General features: G+C 45.6%; 1 long non-coding RNA gene across 1 annotated transcript; it reads left to right on the top strand.

Moving 5' to 3' along the window:
- Positions 1-239: 239 nt before the first annotated feature.
- Positions 240-3826, top strand: LOC132084386 (uncharacterized). The gene is made up of 5 exons (XR_009420059.1): positions 240-452; positions 1077-1140; positions 1838-1913; positions 2031-2798; positions 3393-3826. It is a non-coding gene; the product is annotated as an uncharacterized LOC132084386 (long non-coding RNA).
- Positions 3827-6042: the final 2216 nt, after the last annotated feature.

Raw genomic sequence — 6042 nt, 5'->3', positions numbered from 1 at the left:
CCCTGGGGCGAAGGACCCGTTTGATGCCCGGGAGGGACTGCAGCTCCCGGTGGCGGGGGACGGAGCCGTGGCTGTCAGCCCGAGACTCCAACTCCCGGCAGGCCCTGCTGCCGGCGCGGCGTGTGACGCAACGGCTATCGCGGCACATGAGTGGCTACCAGCCCGAGACTCCAACTCCCGGCAGGCCCTGCTGCCGGCGCGACGTGTGACGCAACGGCCGACGCTGCCCGGCATTTTTCTCTAAATCGGCAGTAAATACAGCTGAGTAAAATTAGCTTGGTTTTCTTCCTTCTTTTTTAACTGAATTGTTTTTATCAAAAATACTATTTGAATATGTAGAAAAAGTGGGGATGTCCTGTACTATATCCTAGCTTTTCTTGTTTATAGGGTGCTCAGAAAACATGCGTCCCTTAGAGTCCCTCAGAAAGGTTCTCAGTGCGATCTCTACCAAGGTATGTATTTACTAATAAGTGATCCCTTTAGATATTTGCCTGTGTACCTTTTCCTGTAATTCAGAGCTTGCGTTCTGTGGGTTTTATGATAAACCTGTAAAATATGTAAGAATGCTTTTGCAAGTCTGAATCGTTGAAGGCAGCAGTAAGTGGATTTAGAGCCTGTTCTTGACCAGACAACGGGAAAAAGTGTGACTTTGATGCTGAACTTGTTTTTTTCATTTTTCATTTGACTTGTCTGGAATGATTTAGGAATAGAGAGAGCTAGAAAAAGAGAGAAATGGAATTGATTATGGAGCACTCCTCAAATGCTCACCACGATTCAGTGTAGAGCCGAAGTGAAGGGTGATGGAACAGAGCTCTGTGCTTTAGAAGGAAATAAATTTAAACCTGACCTCCGCACAGAGTCTCACTAACTTCTTTTGTTTTAAAATACAAAATATTATTAGGAAGTGTTGGAAGTTAGTGTTTTGGGAAAGAAACGGCAGTTCCACAGAACATTCCATTTAACAGAGGCTCTGGGAACGATTCATGTTGTAACTGCTGTCACTGCAATCAGTTGGTGGTTCAGCCTTGAAATGTGCACTTGCCCTTCTATAAAGCACTGTTTTGTTTGCCTTTCAGTGCTATGAGTCTTGATAAATTGGAGAAGAGCCCAAGAGAAATTTTTCATCCCTTGATATAAAAGGTAGGAAGTGACTTTTTTTGGTTTGGTTCTTTTTCTTTATTATTTCCTGGAAATAAAAGTAATTAAGTATAGGTACTACTGGTTTGTTTCTTCCAGTAGCAGATGATAACAATAGCAGTAGTAATAGTAAAAATAATAATAGAAATAATAATAATAGCAATGTAATACTACCTAAACTGTCTTTATCCATTGAACTGGCCATTTCAAATCAAAACTTCTAAACACAAATCAAACCATCATCCTCGTAGAATCTTTCACAGCAGTGGGCTATAGATCCTGGTTTTGTTGACAGGATTTATTGGTTCTGGAATAGCAAGAGGGAAGTACAAGCCTAACTACTTCTAGCTCACAGACCCATCCAGTGAATACTGCTTTGTGTTTTGGTGGGCTTGTGATGACTTTGAAATCAATTGCTCATTCCAGTAAAAAAAATTAATGTTTTTTTGAACCTGACAGCAGAAATAACTTTAGGCACCAACTTAATAATAACAGATCACCAATTTAAGTTCATAATTTTATGCTGTACTATCAAAGTTTAAAGGTAAATTTTTACTTATTAGGAGATGGTATAAAGTGTATGTTCCAATGTGTTGGATGTATGCAAAGGTACATACGTACCCGAAAGTCCTTAGAGGAAACAAATTTTTACGTCTGCTGTTTGATTGTTTCTCATACAATATTTGGTTTTATTTCCCAGGGATCGGTGAATTTTAACTTTGGAGTCCTCTGTGCTAAGGATGCTCAGCCTACAGATGATGAAATGTTCAGTAATGGTGAGTTTTTCACCTTCTCTTTAATTGCTATGCTGATCTGAATAAGAAAAAAACAAAAGCGAGAGAAAAAAAAAGGATGGTTTATTATTTTTTACGCTGTTATGTTTGTTTCCTCAGTATTTGCTGCAGCTCTGCGAACCCAAGCTTTGGGTTCCTTCTGTCCCACTGGGAGTTGCCCAGTTTGGTTGCATCTGGTGAAATTCACCCTGAGACCTTACAGAGCTAGCTCAAACTACGTGAGAGCCATTTGCAGTTCTCTCCAGACACCTGGAGAATGGGTGATGTTTCTGAGGGTCTGGCAAGTATACTTGTATCAAAACTCAGTCTGTGAAATTTCTGGGGAAAACCCTTCTGTGTCCTGAAGGGTTCAAACTCTGGTGAGGATCCAGTTATCAGGTGCTCACCTGGATGGTTCCAGCTCTTAAAGTGAACACTTGTACTCTTACCCTGTAGTTTACATCTATTGTATTTTTGTTATTTTGCAAGATTTTACGGCTTTGCAAAATATTGTGCATTTCACTCTTTGGAACCTCTCAGATCGTTCTTTGGTGCAGCACCATCCCATGGGACACTTGGCTGCCGTCCTGAAGGGGTTGGTCGCTAGAATTGTAAATCCTGGAGAGTTTGTAAGTCTTCTGTCCCCAGGGAGGTACCATGCTTTGTTTACTTTTGTTCTGTTTGTTAGGCGCTGCTTCTCATTGGAAGTATGAATTTCAAACTACCCTGTTCTTATTTTAACTGTTTTCCTGGTTCTCTCCCTACGGCAGGGAAAGACTCTCGTATCCTTGTCGTCGGGCTCGGTGCTGTCCAAGAAGATGCAGAGACTAAAAAAATCATAAGAAGCAAAATATGACTGCAGGGAAAACAAGCTGGAGAGAACAAAAGGTGATATTGTTATCCTTACCCTGTATTAGAAACATCCGCTGTGCTTTGATGCTGGCAGCTGCCAGGGGCTTGTTAGCTCTTTGTAGGCAGGTGTAGGTGTTCACTTGTAGGTTTTTTCTCTGGACAAGTCAATTCAAACTTTGCTAAGCTTATATTTGCAAATTACTCTCTAGCACAGTCCAGCATGACATTTTTGAATGTTGTAAAAATACCATGTTACTTGGAAATTGCTAATGATGAGAAGCTTTAGGGAAAAATAAGATGTCAGGGTTGGGAGATGTGAGAAGAATTTTGAGGGGATGTTAGACTGAAATAAAGCACACTTGAAGCTGGACTGGCACGCTGGCAGATCCCCTATTAAACAGTAGCGCTGAGATTAGGCTGGGGGTTGCCCATTGTTTCTGTAGAAATAAATGTTTTCTGGTCTTCAGAGGTAAGCTGCTTTGAAAAGCTGGAAGGCACAGCATAGTGACAATCCGTGTGCTTCGCATTAAAAATAGATTTCAGAAGGGTCCTAGGCTTTTGTCTTTTCCTAGAAGTCGATGTAATCCTATTGAGGAGTTTTTAATTCTGTGCTGCCATGTCATCGATCAGGGCCCTGTCGTACTAATCATCATACAGATGCAAAACAAAAAATCAGACCCTGTCCCGACCACTTAGAGCCCAGAACACGATTTCCTCAGGCTGCCATTTGTGTGCCATCGGTACTCACCATGGAAGCGAGCTGGGGATTGTTGCACCCGTTGGGAACAAACCGCTTCTCGTCACACAGAAATGGAATTGGGACGACGCCTCAGCCAGCCTCTCTCTCCTGAATCTGCAGCAGAGCAGTTCCAGTCCATGCGGGCAATCCAGTTCCTGACGATCTGAGCGCACGGAGCAGCGCTCAGCTGCTGTGGGGGGCTCAGGGAGGGCAGAGTGTGCATTGTCATCTTCCTGAACCTACAGACGCGAATCAAAGTGAGAAGCCACAGGGTGGAAATCAGTCGCATATATGCTAAATAAAACTTGCAGGTTTTTTTTAAGAATTGTTTTTGCTTGTTCTTTGTTGTGCTTCTGTGCTTAGAAAACCTCCCTTTACAATCAGTTCAATTCATCAATTGAACCTTTGTTTGCAGACTCTCACTGAGCAGAATTTGTTGCAGACTCAGTGCACGCTGTGCAGGCCTCCCGGGAGTGTGAGGAGCTCACGTGTGCTACTTTTTGCTTTAGGACGCTCTGAGGTATTTATTCCTTTTGGGATACATGATGAGAATTCCCAAGAGAGGTAGTTATAAGGTATGACATCGGGAAAAAGCCTGTGTGGTTGGAATGTTGTTGCTGTCAAAAGTTAATTTTTTTCTTAGCCAGTAGTTAGCTTTTTGCTTTATTTTTGTGGTATCAATATTTTATTGTTTAAAAAATTCCTTCAAAATAACTTCAGTGGTCGCCCACCAGTACCTTGTTCAGATTTGCCTATTTGCTTGTAGCTGAAATGTTCACATCTTGTTTATCATTCTATTTAAGAAACTGCTGCCCAGCCAACTAATAACTGAATATCCATCTGTCTAGGACACGGGGAGAGGATTTAGGTAATGTCTTTATTTCCAGAAAAAAGTTCCAGTGTAGTTTCTAAATAGAGGAGAAGGGGGTGAAGACTCGGGGCTCTGATGCCGTTGGGGCACCCCAAGGTCCCCAGGAGAGGGGGCCCCACGGCGGTGCAGGAGCAGGTGTGTTCTCATGTAATATTGAACAAATTATAAATATAAATATGAAAATTATAAACATGAAAATATTTTTAAAATACTTAAATAAAGCGGGTTTTCTTTATTGGTCAATAGGCAGTGTTTTGATTGTAAAATTATAAATGCAAATAATATAAAGGTAGAAATCTAAGTTTAGAAATATATAATAAATACATACAGATAAATATAAAAATTTAAAATATCAGAAAAAATTAGTTGTAGCAGTAGATATTATACATAATTTAAATAATGATTTAAATCTATTTTAAAATTTTATATATATAATATATCATTATTAATGTAATACATCCAAAGAAACGATAAATTAAAATATGAATGTATAATTATACAAAGTATAAATAAAAAATATTTCAGTATCCTTTAAAAGAAGGGTTTTTTTATTTATTTGGTTAGAGACGGGGTTTTTATTTGGAATAATGGAAGTATTATAGAAGTATAAAATTAAATATAGAAATATACAGTCAATATAGAAAGATATTTGTAAAAACACGAGCGAACGACGCCTCTTTCGGCCGAACCAAGGCGAGACCGGCGGAACCTGACGGCCTCGAGCGAACCGAGGCCAGGCTTGCGAGGCTGCCTGAACGGAGCCGAGCTCAGCCGAACCGAGCCCGCTGCTCTCGTGCGCGCTAATTAGCGCGAGTGCGGTCACTGCCCAATGAGCTCCTGTGCCACGCCGCGCTCCCGATCGTGTCCGTGCGATGGCCGGGCCGCCCGCGGGACGCGGCAGCAGGAGAGCCCCGAGCCGGGCGAGTTTAACGTGAGGCGGCGCCGCTTGCCCGCCGTCAGGGAGCCGAGCCGAGGCGAGCTCAGCCGAACGCGGAGAGAGCGGCTCCGAGTTGGGCCGAAGCGAGCCGAGCCGCGCCGAGGGCAGAGAGCGGCTCCGAGTTCGGCCGAAGCGAGCCGAGGCGCGCCGAGCGCACTGATCGGCTCCGAGTTCGGCCGAGGCGAGCCGGGCCGCGCAGAGAGTGGCTCCGAGTTCGACCGAAGCGAGCCGAGCCGCGCCGAGCGCAGAGAGCGGCTCCGAGTTCGGCCGAAGCGAGCCGAGCCGCGCCGGGCGCACAGAGAGGCTCCGAGTTCGGCCGAAGCGAGCCGAGCCGCGCCGGGCGCACTGATCGGCTCCGAGTTCGGCCGAAGCGAGCCGAGCCGCGCCGGGCGCACAGAGAGGCTCCGAGTTCGGCCGAAGCGAGCCGAGCCGCGCCGGGCGCACAGAGAGCGGCTCCGAGTTCGGCCGAAGCGAGCCGAGCCGCGCCGGGCGCAGAGAGCGGCTCCGAGTTCGGCCGAAGCGAGCCGAGCCGCGCCGGGCGCACAGAGAGGCTCCGAGTTCGGCCGAAGCGAGCCGAGCCGCGCCGGGCGCACTGATCGGCTCCGAGTTCGGCCGAAGCGAGCCGAGCCGCGCCGGGCGCAGAGAGAGCGGCTCCGAGTTCGGCCGAAGCGAGCCGAGCCGCGCCGGGCGCAGAGAGCGGCTCCGAGTTCGGCCGAAGCGAGCCGAGCCGCGC

This window comes from Ammospiza nelsoni, chromosome 26, assembly GCF_027579445.1.
Source record: "Ammospiza nelsoni isolate bAmmNel1 chromosome 26, bAmmNel1.pri, whole genome shotgun sequence".
NCBI classification, from domain to species: domain Eukaryota; kingdom Metazoa; phylum Chordata; class Aves; order Passeriformes; family Passerellidae; genus Ammospiza; species Ammospiza nelsoni.
Note: the sequence above shows the minus strand (reverse complement) of the source record. Positions and strands in the feature narration are given on the sequence as shown.